The sequence below is a fragment of the Chlorocebus sabaeus genome, chromosome 2 (assembly GCF_047675955.1).
Source record: "Chlorocebus sabaeus isolate Y175 chromosome 2, mChlSab1.0.hap1, whole genome shotgun sequence".
NCBI classification, from domain to species: Eukaryota; Metazoa; Chordata; class Mammalia; order Primates; family Cercopithecidae; genus Chlorocebus; species Chlorocebus sabaeus.
The window spans coordinates 99,484,487-99,500,999 of record NC_132905.1 but is presented as its reverse complement, the minus strand read 5'-3'; the positions used below and the strand labels follow the sequence as shown (position 1 = coordinate 99,500,999).

The 16,513-nt window shown below is 42.3% G+C and overlaps 1 protein-coding gene across 21 annotated transcripts in view; it reads right to left on the bottom strand.

Annotated features, from left to right (window-relative positions):
* Window positions 1-15,341, bottom strand: part of PCBP3 (poly(rC) binding protein 3) — a 284,849-nt gene extending 269,508 nt beyond the window's left edge. For all 21 annotated transcript variants that reach the window (XM_037984953.2, XM_073011254.1, XM_037984957.2 and 18 more), the window contains exon 1: window positions 15,132-15,341. The gene's annotated coding sequence lies outside the window, so the exon portion shown is untranslated. The remainder of the gene's footprint in view (window positions 1-15,131) is intronic.
* Between the last annotated feature and the right edge of the window lie 1,172 nt (window positions 15,342-16,513).

Here is a 16,513-nt window from a genome sequence, read left to right as displayed (position 1 = left end):
CTCTAGCCCGGGTGACAGAGGGAGACTCCATCTCAAAAAATCCTCAACAAAACACCGGCAAAACCAAATCCACCAATATATAAAAAGGACTATACGCCATGACAAGTGGGATTTATCTAAGGAATTCAGAGTTGGCTCAACATACAAAACTGAATCAATGTAATACATGACATTAATATAATGAACAACAAAAATAACATAGTATAGATGCAGGAAAAGCATCTGTCAACATTCAACACCCTTTCATGATAATAACACTCAACAAAATAGGAATAGAAGGGAAATTCCTCAACCCAATTAAGTGCATCTATAAAAATTCACAGCTAACTATACTTACTGGTGACAGGCTAAAAGCTTCCCCGTAAGATGAGGAACAAACAATGATGTCCACCCTTGCCACAACAATTAAACACTGTGTTAAAGGTTATAACCAAGGCAATTACATGAGAAAAATTTTTAAAAGGCATGCAGATTAGAAACAAAGAATTAAAAGCATATATATCTGCAGATGATATATTTTTACATAGAGAAAATCCTCAGGAATCCACTAAAAAACTATTATAGCTACTAAGTCCTATGCTCATGGATTGGAAAACTTAATATTGTTAACCTGACAATACTCCCCAAATTATCTACACATTCAATTAATCCCCATCAAAATTCTACCTGCCTTTTTTTTTTTTTTTTTTCCAGAAAGTGACAAACCAAACCTAAAAACTATACGGAAATGCAAGGGACCAGGAATAATCAAAATAAATAAAAAGAACAAAGTTGAAGGACTCATACTTCCCAATCTTAAAACTTACTACAAAGCTACAATAATCAAGACTGTGTGCTGCTGGCATAGAGACAGACATATAGGTCCATGGAATAGAGTGGAGAGTTCAGAAATAAGCCCATATTTTATGGTCAATTGATTTTTGACAAAAGTGCTAAGGCCATTCAATAGGTAGTCTTTTGAACGAATGGTACCAGGACTAGACAGCCACAGGCAGAAGAATGAAGTTAAACTCCTCCTTCATACGACAGATAAAAATTAACTCAAAATGCACCAAAGACCTAAATTTCAGAGCTAAAACTATAAAACAGATGTAGAATAAAACAGAGGTATAAATCTGTTTGACCTAGGATTAGGCAATGTCTTAAATATGGCAAAGCATAAGCAACAAAAGAAAAAAAAATAGATAAATGTGGTATTATCAAAATAAAAATAATTTGTGCATCAAAGGATACTATCAAGAAAATGAGGCCGGGTGCGGTGGCTCACACCTGTAAATCCCAGCACTTTGGGAGACTGAGGCAGGTGGATCACGAGGTCAGGAGATCGAGACCATCCTGGCTAACAAGGTGAAACCCTGTCTCTACTAAAAATACAAAAATTAGCCGGGCACGGTGGCGGGTGCCTATAGTCCCAGCTACTTGGGAGGCTGAGGCAGGAGAACAGCATGAACCTGGGAGGCGGAGCTTGCAGTGAGCCGAGGTCACGCCACTGCACTCTAGCCTAGGTGACAGAGTAAAACTCTGTCTCAAAAAGAAAAGAAAGAAAAGAAATGAAAAGACTACTCACAGTTCAAGGGGAAATATTTGCAAATCATATACTTGATAAGGGACTAATATATAGAATATATAAAGAACACTTACAACTCAGCGATAAAAAGACAATCCAGTTTTTAAATGGGCAAAGGATTTATTTTTGTTTTTGTTTTCAGCTTTTTTAAAATTTATTATACTTTAAGTTCTGGAATACATGTACAGAATGTGCAGGTTTGTTACATAGGTATACAAGTGCCAGGGTGGTTTGCAGTACCCATCAACATGTCATCTACATTAGTTCTCCTAATGCTATCCTTCTCCTAGGCCCCCACCACTGACAGGCCCTGGTGTGTGATGTTCTCCTCCCTGTGTCCATGTGTTCTCATTGTTCAACTCCCACTTATGAGTGAGAACACGCAGTGTTCGGTTTTCTGTTCTTGTGTTAGTTTGCTGAGAATGATGGTTTCCAGCTTCATCCGTGTCCCTGCAAAGGACATGAACTCATCTTTCTTTACAGCTGCATAGTATTCCATGGTATATATGTGCCACATTTTCTTTATCCAGTCTATCACTGATGGGCATTTGGGTTGGTTCCAAGTCTTTGCTATCACGAACAATGCTGCAATAAATACATGTATGCACATGTCTTTATAGTAGAATGATTTATAATCCTTTGGGTATATACCCAGTAATGAGATTCCTGGGTCAAATGGTATTTCTGATCCTAGATCCTTGAGAAATTGCCACACTGTCTTCCACAATGGTTGAACTAATTTATACTCCCACCAAAAGTGTAAAAGCTCCACATCCTTTCCAGCATCTGTTGTTCCCTGACTTTTTAATGACTACCATTCAAACTGGTGTGAGATGGTATCTCATTGTGGTTTTCATTTGCATTTCTCTAATGACCAGTGATGATGAGCTTTTTTTCATGTTTGTTGGCTGCATAAATGTCTTCTTCTGTTCATATCCCTCGCCCCTTTTTGATGGACTTTTTTTTTTTCTTGTAAATTTGTTTAAGTTCTTTGTAGACTCTGGATATTAGACCTTTGTCAGATGGATAGATTGTAAAGACGTTCTCCAATTCTGTAGGTTGCCTGTTCACTCTGATGATAGTTTATTTTGCTGTGCAGAAGCTCTTTAGTTTAATTAGACCCCACTTGTTAATTTTGGCTTCTGTTGCCATTGCTTCTGGTGTTTTAGTCATGAAGTCTTGTGCAAAGGATTTAAATAGCCATTTCTCCAAAGAAAAAACGAAAATGGCCAATAAGCAGTACATGAAAAAGGTTGAATATCATCAGTCACTACAGAAATGCTAATACCACAATATCTACTACTTCCCATCCACTACATGGCTATAATCAAAAAACTGAAAAATAACAAGTGTTTGAGAGAATGTGCAGAAATTGGAACCCTCATAAATTACTGATGGGAATATAAAATGGTGCAGCATTTTACATTCCAAATTGTTTGGAATTTTACATTGCCAAATTGTTTTCCGAAGATGCTGCAACATCTTTGGGAAACAATTTGGCAGTTATTCAAAAATTTAAACAGAGTTACTGTATGACTCAGCAATTCTACTTCTAGTGTAAACTCCAAGACAAGTGAAAACATATATTCATATGAAAACACGTACGACTTTTCATAGCATGTTGTTCACAACGGCCAAAAAACAACCAAAATGTCTATCTACTGATGAATGGATAAACAAAATGCGATATATCTATACAATTGAATATTAGCCATAAAAAGGAATGAAATACTGATACATACTACAACATGGATAAAGCTTGAAAATGTTATGCAAAGTGAAAGAAGCCAGATACAAAAGGCCACATCCTATATAATTCCACTCATATGAAATGTTCATAATGGGCAAATTCTTAGAGATGAAAACTAAATTAACAGTTGCCAGGGCCTTTGGGGAGGGAGAAACAGGTAGTTACTGTGTATGAGGTTTCTTTTTGAAGTGAAGAAAAGGTTCTAGAATTATGTAGTGATGATAGTTGCATGACCTTGAAAATTCACCAAAAAAACACTCAACTGTAAACTTTAAAAGGGTGAATTTTATTGTGTGTGAATTATATCCCACAAAATGTTTAAGTAAGTTGAAAGAATATGTTAAAAGATGAAATAAAAATATTTTTAGATTAAAAAATACATAATGTTGGCCAGGTGCAGTGGCTCACTCCTATAATCCCAGCACTCTGGGAAGCCAAGGTGGGCAGATCACAAGGTCAAGAGATAGAGACCATCCTGGCCAACATGGTGAAATCCTGTCTCTACCAAAAACACAAAAATTAGCTGGGTGTGGTGGTGTACATCTGTAGTCCCAGCTACTAGGGAGGCTGAGGCAGGAGAATCACTTGAACCCAGGAGGCGGAGGTTGCAGTGAGCCAAGATCGCGTCACTGCACTCCAGCCTGGCAACAGAGCGAGTCTCAAAAAAAAAAAAAAAAAAACTATATATATATGTGTGTGTGTGTGTGTGTGTGTGTGTATATATATATATATATATATGCAGTGTCTACATCAGCTGACCTACAATAAAGGAATTTCTAAAGAGGGCCCTTTGGGCAGAAATGAAACCATCCCAGAATAAGTCAGAAATGCCAGAGAGCAATGAAGAGCAAAGAAAAGACAAGTATCTGAATAAATCTAAATGAACACTAACTGTTAATATTACTGTTAATACAATACTGTTAATGTTACCAGTAATAATACTATTAATACCAATATTGCTAATATAATACTGCTAATATTAATTTATTTCACTGAATTTAAAAAGAATATATAGAATTAAAGTGCACAATAATAAGCACATATGAAACTGGAAGGGGGCTCATAGAGTTCAAGTCTTCTAAGAAACTATGATTTGTCTACGAGAAAGATAAAGGTATAACTACATTATCTGGGTAAGTTAGTAACAATTTACACAACAACCTCTAAAAGAACGAAAAATAGGACATAATCTTCAATCTACTGGAGAAGGTGGAAAAATGGAATGATTTTTTCAAAAAATCACATAATCAGATTCAAATAATGCAAGAAAAAGAGAGAAAAACACAGAAAATGTAGAACAAGACAAATACATAATAGGATGATGAATTTAAACCCAAATAGATCAGTAATTACATTTAATATAAATGAACTGTTCCAATTAAAAGACACAGACTGTCAGATTGAATGAAAAAAAATATATATCGGCCAGGCGCAGTGGCTCACGCCTGTAATCCCAGCACTTTGGGAGGCCAAGGTGGGTGGATCACGAGGTCAGGAGATCGAGACCATCCTGGTTAACACGGTGAAACCCCGTCTCTACCAAAAAATACAAAAAAGTTAGCCAGGCATGGTGGTGGGCACCTCAGTCCCAGCTACTCGGGAGGCTGAGGCAGGACAATGGCGTGACCCTGGGAGGCGGAGCTTGCAGGGAGCCGAGACCGCACCACTGCACTTCAGCCTGGGCGACAGAGCGAGACACCATCTCAAAAAAAAAAAAAAAATCTAACTATACTCTTTGCAAGAGACATACCTAAAGCATAAAACTATAGTAAGGTCGAGAATAAGATAAAAAACAAAGATATCATGTAAATATGAGCCTAAAACATCTAGCACAGGTATGTTAATATTAACATCAGACATACCATATCATAAAGTCAAATATTCATTACTACATACAAAGAGAAACAGTCATAATAATTAAAGTCTCCATTCATCAGGAAGACCTAACAGTTTTAAATCTGTGTGGCCCTGACAACACAGTCTCAAAAATTTGTAAATAAAAACTGACAGAACTGGAAGGAAAAATGAGACAAATCCATAATCATAATGAAATTGTGTAATTATCTCAGTGATGAATATAACAACCAAAAAAAACTAGCAAGAAAGTAGATATAATACGTTTACCAACTCAGCTAAACAAAATATGTAGTATAGTACATTGAACCCAATTATTTCCAGGCACATAGGAATATCTGAGAAAATTTACATACCATATTCTGGGCTATAAGGCAAACCAGCAAATTTGAAAGGATTAAAATCATAGAAAGCAAGATCTTTGGGCAATATAATTGTCCTGAAGAATAATAAAACAAGAAAATATGCATATGTTTAGAAATGTTTAAATGTTCTTCTAAATTACCTAGGAATCAAAGAAAAAACCATAATGGAAATTAGAAAGTATAACAAACAATAATGTAAATGCCTTAAATCTAACTTTGTATGATGTAGTTGAGGCACTGTTTACAAGAAAATATATCACTTTAAACACACATATTAGAAAAAAAGAAAAAGCTGCAAATTAATAAATTAAGTATTCATCTCAGATTAGAAAGAGAACAGCTATAATAAAGGAAAATTATGAGCCAATTTCACTCACAGGCACAAATGCAAAAACTCCAAACAAAATATTAGTCATCAGGGCGAGTGTGGTGGCTCACGCCTATAATCCCAGCACTTTGGGAGGCCGAGGCAGGTGGATCACCTGAGGTCAGGAGTTTGAGACCAGCCTGGCCAACATGGTGAAACCCCATCTCTACTAAAAAATACAAAAATTAGCCAGGCGTGGTGGCACGTGCCTGTAATCCCAGCTACTCTGGAGCTTGAGACAGGGAGAACTGCTTGAACCCGGAAGGAGGAGACTGCAGTGAGCCGAGATCATGCCACTGCACTCCAACCTGGGCAACAGAGCAAGACTCCATCTCAAAAAAAAAAAAAAAAAAAAAATATATATATATATATATATATATGCCATCAGAATCCAGTCACATATTTTAAGAATAAGCTGGCATGATCAAGTTATGGTTAAATAGTGATCATCTGTGGGTAGTAGAATTATCAAGATCGTTATTCTGCTTTTTATGCTAATCTTTCCTTTAGAAATTTTCTACACAAACATCCACTACTTTAGAGACCAGGAAAAATATTTTTGAATTAATCATTAATATTCTGATGGCTCATCTTTTTGAGATCCACTAGTTAATAAATGTCAAGAAGAAAAGAACAAGGGCTGGCTCAGAATAGCCATTTTATCTGAGTAATATAAGGATACAAGGCCTTATTTGTCTCAGTGTCTCTACTGGGTTGACTGAGAACAAAGAAAGGGTGAATAGGAGTAGAAAAAGATTTACAAAGATAGGAATGTGATAATAGCAATTTGTAGGCTTTTCCCCAAACATTAAGGGAGCGATCTCATACACAAATGCGTCTATAAATAGAATCCATATTGCACTTTAATGAATAATTTAAAACCACTCTGCAAACAGGGTTAAGAAAACAGGAACCTAGATGCTCAAAAATCAATAGTTCTGTCCTATCCCAACCTGGTGAGTTACAGAAACAGATGTCTAAGTTTTATATTATTTTTTAGAAATGTTGGAAGATAGATGGTTAAGCACAAAAAGACTTAAAAACATTTAACTACCTTTGAGCTAAATAGTTCTACCTTTAGTAAAAATTTAGAAGCAATCAGTGATACGCACAATGATTTTTGTATAGGATATTTTTCAAAGCATTATTTATTAAAGATGAGTATTTTAAAGCAACATAAATGTCTAGCTATAGGGAAATGGTTCAATAAACTGGGACACTTCGGAATAGTATGCAGCCATTTGAAATCATATTTTGGAAGAATACATTATGAGACAAGGAAATGCTCATGATCTAGTAAAAGGAAAAATACTGCTTCAAAAAACATACTTCAGAATGAATCCCAACTTTAGGACATGCATATCATACAAAAATATAAGTAGGAAAAAACACTGAATATCCTTTTGTGGTAAGATTACAGATAATGTTGATTTTCTACTTTATACTTTTCTGTTTGTTCCAATTTTTCTACACAAAACATTTGTATTACTTTTATAAATAGAAAAAACATCATATAAAAGAAAATAAATAATAAGCTGATTACCTTAAGTAGAGTCAAACACCCTTCATCAACCCAAATCCACTTCTAAGGGGAGGTCAGTAGAAATCGGTACATCAGTTTTCTATTGCCGCATAACAAACTATCACAAATTTAACACCTTAAACCAATATGTGTTTAATATCTCACAGTTTCTGTGAGTCAGGAATTTAAGCAGGCTTAACTGGGTCCGCTGCTTAGGGTTTCACAAGGCTGCATTCAAAGTGTTAGCCAGGCTGTGTTCTCACCTGAAGGCTTGACTGAGGAAGAATCTGTTTCCACGCTACTCAAGATTATTGACAAAATTTGTTTCCTTGTGCTATTGGACTGAGTGCCCCCAGCTTCCAGGATGAGGCAGATTCTACCACCCTGTCCCATCTGAAATTAGGTACGGCCAGAATGACTCCTTCTGGCCAATGAAATGTGAGCAGAATGGACTAGCAACCCTTCCAAAGTGATTAATTGCTACTGCAAGTGGCTCCACGTTTACAAAGGTCCAGATCCAGACCATCTAAGAATCGATTTTGCCAAATTTCCAGGAAACAAAAATTCCTCCCTTTCCAAAACTATTACATTTGGGAGGTCAAGGTGGGAGAATTTCTTGAGCCCAGGAGTTCAAGACCAGCCTAGGCAACATAGCAAGATCCTTATTCTACAAAAAGAAAATTTAAAAATTATCTGAGCCTGGTGGTTTGTGCCTATAATCCCAGCTAATCAAGAGGCTAAGGCAAGAAGATCACTGGAGCCCAGGAGTTCAAGGCTGCAGTAGGATATGATAGCACCACTGAACTCCAGTCTGGGCGACAGAGAGAGTCCCTGTCCCCAGAAAGAAACTATTACAAAGATGATGAAGTATCATGTTGATACCAAATCTGAATAAGGGCAATACAAGAAAAGATTATCACTGGTCAACACCTCTTATGAATATATATGCCAAAATCCTAAATGAAATATTTGCACATTGGGTCCAATAATTTAGGCTGGAGTACAGAGGCATGATCACAGTTCATTGCAGCTTCAACCTCCCAGTCTCAAGTGATCCTTCAACCTCAGTCCCCCAAGTACCCAAGTAGCTGGGACTACAGATGCATGCCACCATGCCCAGCCAATTTTTTTCTTTGGTTTTTGTTTGTTTGTTTGTTTTTGTAAAAATGGGGTCTCACTATATTTCCCAGTCTGGTTTTGAACTCCTGGGCTCAAATGATCCTCCAGCCTCAGCCTCTCAGTGTTGGGATTACAAGTGTGAGCCACCACACCTGGCCCGATAATATTTTTTAATGTAGTACATCACAGTTTCTCCCAGGAAATCAATAATGACTTAAATTAAAAGAATAAAATATTTCATCTCAATCACAAGTTTTAAGAAAAGCATAAAATTATCTAAATAAGTACACTGTATAGAAAGCCATTTGAGAAAATTCAAAATCTATTCATGATTTTTTAAAAAAGCTTTTATTAAACTACTAGTAAATGTGATCATCCTTAACCTAATAAAGGAATCTACCAAGAAAAAAAAAATAACAAAGTTCACAATTAAGTCTTTCACAGCATTTCTTTTAAATGAAAAACAATATAAGGATAATCTTACCACAATCTCCATGCAACTTTCTCTAGTGGTCCAAGCAAAGGAAAAAGACCAAAAAAAAAAGCTCAATAAAAGATTTAAGAACTAGGGAGAAAGAAATTAAGTTATCATTAGGTACATAAAGAAACCAGAAACTGATCCACGCATTTGTGAAATCTGATGTGTTTCAAAGGTACCACTTCAGATCACTGGGGAAAGGACTGTACTCAATAAACAATGCTGATACAATTGGTTATCAATTTGGAAAAAAATTTAAAATTGGATCTCTATCTCATACCCCACACAAAAATAAGTTCCAAGTAGACTACAAAAAGCAAATATTTAAATATTTTTTAAAGAGGAGGATCTATTATGACTGATATGGTTTAGCTGTGTTCCCACCCAAATTTCATCTTTAATTCCCATGTGTTATGGGAGGGACCCAGTAAGCAGGTAATTGAATCATGGGGGCAGGTCTTTCCCATGCTGTTCTTGTGATAGCAAGTAAGTCTCACGAGATCTGATGGTTTTAAAAAGGGGAGTTTCCCTGCACAAGCTCTCTCTCCTCTTGTCTGCTGCCATGTGAGATGTACCTTTCATCATCATCACCTTCCACCATCATTGTGAGGCCTCCCCAGCCATGTGGAACTGTAAGTTCATCAAACCTCTTTCTTTTGTAAATTGCCCAGTCTCGGATATGTATTTATCAGCAGCATGAAAATGGACTAATACAATGACCTTGGAGTAACACGAGATTTCTCAAATCAGACTTACTCACCATAAACCATAAGGAAAAGATTGATAAATCTGACTACATTAAAACTGAACATCTGTTCATCAAAACAGCATATTTAAAAGGATAAAGAACAGGATACAAATATAATCTAGAATATGTAAAAGAACTTCTAAAAAGCTATAAAAAGGATAATCCAGACAATAAATGGATAAACAATATAAGAATACAATTTTTAGAAGAAGTTCAAGTAGCCAAAGTATGGGTGGAAAATCCTCAAACTCACTAGCCAAGGAAATGCTAATTAAAACAGTAAGATATTTAATATCTACTCAACTGACAACAATTAAAACATCTGAAGATACAAAGGATTAGTGAGGATGTAAAGAAACTAACCTCTGGAAAGTAATCTGACAACAACTATGAGGTTGGAATTGGGCCTAGCCTGTGACAACACAATCTCAGTGGTAAGTATATACCTGGTCTACTCTTTCCCACGTGTCCAACACAGAGGAAAGATGACCCAGGGAGACATGGCAATTGGGAAGGGTAGAGGCTGTGGAAGCTGCTCAGAGAGACTGTAAGTGGGATCTGGGCCAAATAAGACAATATCAGATGCCAGTCTTGCCTAGGAGGTGAAATGGAGAATAGAACCATGCTTCTCTGGAGTGAATTCTCCCCAAGTGGTAGCTCCATCATTTTATCTTCTAAAACCAATCTATGTTCTCACTCATAGGTGGGAACTGAACAATGAGATCACATGGACTCGGGAAGGGGAACATCACACACCGGGGCCTATCATGGGGAGGGGGGAGGGGGGAGGGGGGAGGGATTGCATTGGGAGTTATACCTGATGTAAATGACGAGTTGATGGGTGCAGCACACCAACATGGCACAAGTATACATATGTAACAAACCTGCACGTTATGCACATGTACCCTAGAACTTAAAGTATAATAATAATAAATAAATAAAAATTAAAAAAAATAAAAATAAAAATAAAAAACCAATCTAATCATGTTATTTTCTCCTTAATTTTATCAGCTAAGATTGCCAAATGAAGAGCCCCAGCTTGTATCAGTTTCTTACTGCTGTTGGAACAAACTTCCAGACACTTAGTGTTTTAATACAACAAACATTTACCTTACAGTTCTGGAGGTCACAAGTCAGACAAGGGTCTCACTGGGCTAGAAATCTAGGACTGCATTCCTTTCCCAAGTCTCTAGGGGAGAGAATCCCTTTTCTTGCCTTTTCCAAAGGCTTCCCACATTCCTTGACTAGTGCACACTTCCATCCTCAAAGCCAGCAATGGCAGTTAGAGTCTTTCTCACTTCACATCACTCTGACACTGACTATTCTGTCTCTCTCTTCCACTTTTAAGAACCCTTGTGATTACTCAGAGCCCACCCAGATAATCCAGGATAATCTCCCTATTTTAAAATCAGCTGATTAGCAACCTCATTCCATCTGCTGCCTTAACTCCCCTGCCATGTAACATAACATAGTCCTGAGATTAGGATGTGGACAGCTTTGTGAGCCATTATTCTACCTACCATGCAACTCCTCCTCCACTTTCGCCCCCATCCATCTCCAACAGAGTTCCAACCATTTCACAATGCCCCTAACACTGCCAGCAGGGTCCCAACTCCTTTACTATGCTTCCGTACCTCCAGCCTCCACACCACTAAGCACTCTGTACTCCGGTTATTCCAACCTTCCAGTCTTTTTCTAATAAATGTATACCCAATCCACACCCAATTATAACTCATGCCCTAGGGTCCAGCCCAAAGACCACCTCCTCTCTAAAGCTTTCCCTGATTCTCGGCCCAAATGAATCGCCCCTCAACACATTTGCCTGGCTTCCTATGTATCCCAACTACAGCACTGACTATGGCCCCCTGTAATTATATGTTTACATGTTCCTTCCTTAATCTGAACTGGTGAGCTCTTCAATAAGAACTCTGTCTCATTCCCCCATGGGTTCCCAGGTCATAGCATAGGAAATGGCAAAGAGTAGGCAATCAGGGAGTGTTTCTGAAGCTTAGATGAGGCAGAAGGAAGTTTTCCTGAGTTTCTGTCAACAAAAGAGATGTCAAAAACTAACCTGGGTTAAGTGTACAACAAATGGGGCCAAAGCATTACTTCAGATGATCGTAACAAAAAGCACCTCAACAATCCACTGCTTAGCTTGATAAACAATTTACTACCATGTGCAACAATCTCTGTACCACAAGTGATATCTATCATTTTTTTTTACTGCTAACCTGTGGGGCAATTCTAAAGTAACTGACAAAATTAACTTCAAGAGAAAGAAAAGACTCATGTAAAATGATTTACAAAAACGTCCTCAACATTAGAGAAAAGAGAGTAGATATAGGTCTAACACAACAGGAATGCCTGACAACCACTCACTAGCCCAACACATAAACAGATTCCTTCATCAGGGAACCAACATGCTGGAGAATGCAAAACATGCTACAGTCAACCCTTTTGGGAACAAGTTGCCCCTACGTAGATATATGTCTACAGATGTATTGTCTGTATTGTAATAAAGGTGCTATGGCTGGAATATCCCCTCCAAAACTTATGCTGAAAGATAATCCTCAATGCAGCAGTATTGAGAGGTGAGGCCTTTAAGAGGTGATTGGATCAAGAGGGCTCTGCCCTCATAAAATGGATTAATCCATTCAAGGGTTAATGGATTAGTGGGTTGTCATGTGAGTTGGAGTTAGTGGCTTTGGCCCCTGGACCTTAGACTTCTCAGCCTCCATGACTATAAGAAATAAATTCCTTTTCTTTGTAAATTACCTAGTTTCAGGTATTCTGTTATAAGCAAAAACAAAACAGACTAAAACAAATTAGTACTTTCTTAAAAGAATGGTTGTTAAGAAAACAGGGTTTCATTTAATGTCAGTGATTTGTTACTTGATGCCCACACTCAAGCAACAAAACTCCCACCTAGAAAGACGGTGAAGACTAAGCAAAGGAAACGGAATGCTGTAGCATAACTATCCTCCTTAAAAAGAATAAAATGGCTTAAGTGTTTTGAAGACATGCTCCCATTCAACAGAATTTCCCTGATCAAATTTTATTTAATCATATGAATCCTGAAATTAATTTTAAAGTACGCTGGAAAGGAAGTTTGAGCCCCCCGCCCCACGCAAAACACACCCACACACCCACACACACACGAGAAACAGGTGACACGGATTCAGCACCATGGACAGCGGGCCCATGACGCCTTGCCTGTGAGAGTCACTGCCACCAGAGATGAGAGCTGAGACATCAGAGCTGCCCCAAAATCTACAGCATTTATTCTAATGTTTAAGTTGGGGCAATTCCAATACATGAGCAAGTACTGTCCTTGGTTATGGCCCAAAGCACAGCCTTCTTCACTGAGAGGATACACAACTTACATCTACTAAAATCTGCTTCAGTGATCACCTTTACAATAAAGCCCTGAGACTTTTGTAAAAATAGGAATGATTCTGCCATTGACACAGGAACTGAAATAATCAAAACTGATACACAGAATCCAAATTTGAATGGCTAGGTTGATTTAAGAAGCTCATTGAGACTTTTTCAAATTTATAAATGCAGCATGCTCTCAGCCTCCCTCAGAACAATAGGGTAAAGGATAGCTTCTTCAAAACAGCTAACAATATATAACCATGTGTTGAATTTTTTCTCACAAATAACTAAAAATGTAACCACAAAGCTGTGTGGATTTTCCCCCACCTTGAGTATTATAAAGGTATCTGGGAAAGAGATGTTTTGAGGTCCAATATCACCACTAATCAGCAGCACCTGTGGCAATACCAGCCAAAAAGCACTGAATTCTAGAGAGTCCATTTTTTTCAGTTATAAAGACCCCATTTACCATCAAAACTTTTTCAAAACCTTATAATATTGAGTATTAACTAAGAAAATACGTGAAGCTATGTAAGTTCTAAAACATTTGTAATGAACTTGCACTGTATAAACAACAGCACCTACACACAAGCAAAAAAAAAATACTACTCGAAAGTGAGACATCAGTTAGTCGGTCACTGCACTTGTGTGTTAAGGCCCCATGTTTTCTGATGGATCTCCAAGTCTGAAAACACCAGAACTATTTCTGCTTCTCTCATGTGAGGATCAATCAGGTCATTTCAGATCTTGCCAATGACCCCTTCAGAGTGCCACTGTTCTACCAACACTCCTTTTGGGGCTAAAATAAGTATCTCTGACATGCTTTAAGATGATGAATTGTTCTTGAATATGAAGAGACTGGGAGTTAGTTCTCTTAAATAGGGAAGCACCCTTGCACATTCCTTTGGGATCCACATCTGAGAAAGTCCAAAGAAAAGAAAAAGGGCAACAGTTTGCCCCTCAAAGTGAGTTCAATTTCGGAGGAATGTGTGAGGGCCTCTGCCAGGGAAATATTTTTGAAATGGGGGGAGTCGGTAAGTTACCCAGTCAAATCTCTAAAGGCCTCTCCGCAAGGCCCTGCTGCCCAAGATTCCTTCTGGTGAGTCTCACTCTACAAACACCCAACAACTAAGAGTGTTATCGGCTCACACAGAGGGCTAACAAGACCTGCAAATCCAGGCTGCTCTGAAGGACGGTGGAAGACGATCAACCCCGAGCCACGAGATCGAGGACCCGACTTTTGGTTAACTTTCAAATTTCTTAGGCCAGTATTTCAGAGTAGGGGGAGGGGATACTGGAAAACACCACCAGGCAAAAAGAAAAAACAAACTCTTTCACAAAACAAGACTTCCAACTAGAACACGCGTGGGGACAATAAGAAACACGTTCTAACCACCCTCCAAATTAAAACAAAACAGCTGCCAACAAGAGGGACCTGCGCGCGCCCCACCGCCCGCCGCGGCTCTCCGGAGGGTCACCGAGGGGTGAGGCCGCGCTCTCCCGGCGGCCGTCCAGGGGGAGGAGTCCCCGCGCCGCGCCCCGCCGCCCTCCAGCCGCCGCGGCCGCTCCGGGGTGCTCCCCGGATCTCTTCTCAATCAAGACATGAAATTTGTGCCGTTTTGAAACTGAAGCCTCAAGTAGTCCAGACGTTTTCTGACCCACGTCCGAGGCGCTCTCGGCTTCCCGCCGCAACTTCCGAATTTGGGGAAGGGGCGGAGGCGGGCGGAGGCGGGCGGAGGCGGGCGGGCCAGGCCTGGCGACCGCACCTCGAGGGAGCGCGGGTCCCCTCGCTGCCCCGGGCGGCCGCAGGCGCCGGCGCCGGTCGGGGACGGCTCTACCCAGCCCGGGACCCCCGCCCGCCCCGGCTCGGGCGAAGTTTGCCGCGGCCCGGGGTCGCCCCGCCACTCGGCCTCCGTCGGGGACTCGGTCCCCGTAACCCGCAAGGGCGCCCGACCCCGACCCCGCCCGCCATCGCTCACTCACCTGCCCTGCGCCGGACGGCGAGCCCGCGGGCCGGCGGGGAGAGGCCGGGAGGCCCGGGCGGGATCGGGGCGGGGTCGGGGCGAGGCGGGCGAGGCGGGTGAGAAGGCGGCGGCGGAGCCTAAGTCGGCCGAGGCGGCGGCGACCGCGGCTGAGGCGGCTGAGGCGGCGGTCGCGGCTTCAGGCGCTTCAGCCGGAGCGCTGCGCGCGGCGCGGGCCCGCCCCTCTGCGCCGCTAACCAATCTAGCGCCGGGCGCCGCCGCCGGCCCCGCCCCCGCCTAAGGGCAGGCTCGCGAAAGCGGGCGCCGCGGGCCAATCAAACGGCGGAACATCGACCGGCACGGCCAATCCGAGCCCGGGAAGTTCTCTGGAAAAAGCCAACTCGAGTCAAAGGGGCGGGGGTGGGGCCGCGGGCGGGGCGGGGACTAGGCCCAAAGACGCGCAGGGCGGGGCCGAGTATTGGGCGGGGAGGAGGCGGGGCCTCGAAAGGGCGTGCTAGTCACTAGTAGTGGGCGGGGTCGTAAGCGGGACATTGAGCGGGCGGGGCAAGAATCGGGGCGGGGCCCCTAATGAAGTGAAGCGGGGCGGGCACGGGCAGTAGGAGGGGCGGGTCATCATTTGGGGTGGGGAAGGGGCGGGGCAGGGGCGGGGCTGAGTTCGAGGAGCCAGGCCGGGACGAGGCCTAAGTCCGGGCTGGCGGGAGACCGGCAAGAGCAGTGGACGGGGTTCGGGGTTGGGGGATTCCTGTCCTTGACGGGGCGGGGCCCAGGCTGGGGGCGGGCCTGTGGTGGGCGGGGCCACGGATGGGCGGGGCGAGTCATGGTAGGCGGGCCAGGCCTGTGGTGGGCGGGGCGGACCTGTGGTGAGCGAGATCTTGGTGGACGGGGCGGGTCCGTGGTGGACGGGGCGGGTCCGTGGTGGACGGGGCGGGTCCGTGGTGGGCGGGCCGGACTGGACGTGGGTGGCCGTTGAATTCCCGGCCCGGCCGCAGCTCCGAGGGTACCCCTGGCAGCTCCCGCTTCCGGTTCCCTGCGGGCCTGAAGCTGGGGCCGCAGCGCCCGGCGGGCAGGGGCTCCGAGCGCCCCGTGAAGGGCGGGTCCTCTCGGGCTGGGCCCGGACACCGCCCGCCCCACGTTGGTCCCGCGGCCCCGTCCCCTCCGCCCGCCCGGCGTTCGCGTGCCCTGGCCTGGGGCGGGGCGTTGCCGGGCCCCGCGGGCTGCAGGGCGAGGCCGCCCTTTCTCTGGTCTGGCTCCGGGCTGTTCTGCTCCGCGCCGTTTTCCCGGTACTTCCTGCGGTGCCCGCCTCGCTGTGCGTCCCCGCCCGGGCGTTTCTTCCGCGGCGCTGAGCGCGCGCCCCGGCCTCGGGCAAGGGCAGCTGGACGCCCC